Raw genomic sequence first — 223 nt, 5'->3', positions numbered from 1 at the left:
GACTCTTATTTTCTCTTTTCTTGGAACTCAAAAAGTGACATTAATATTTATATACACTTTTTTTGTGCGAGACTATTTTGACGCAGAAACGGGGCAGAAATAAAGCACTGAGGTCGGGGGTGTATGCATGTAAGGGGGGGGGGTTACATTATTTAGTGGGGGTGGGTTGGGGAGTTGGGGAGATGGGGGGAGGCAAAAAAGCACACGAAACCCCGAGACTACA

The 223-nt window shown here is 45.3% G+C and overlaps 1 protein-coding gene across 8 annotated transcripts in view; it reads right to left on the bottom strand.

The window, feature by feature from the left end:
• LOC119588791 (ELAV-like protein 1) overlaps positions 1 to 223 on the bottom strand; it is a gene marked incomplete at its 5' end in the record, with an annotated part of 73,233 nt that overhangs the window by 1,451 nt on the left and 71,559 nt on the right.

This window comes from Penaeus monodon, chromosome 24 (genome assembly GCF_015228065.2).
Source record: "Penaeus monodon isolate SGIC_2016 chromosome 24, NSTDA_Pmon_1, whole genome shotgun sequence".
Lineage (NCBI taxonomy): Eukaryota > Metazoa > Arthropoda > Malacostraca > Decapoda > Penaeidae > Penaeus > Penaeus monodon.
Note: the sequence above shows the minus strand (reverse complement) of the source record. Positions and strands in the feature narration are given on the sequence as shown.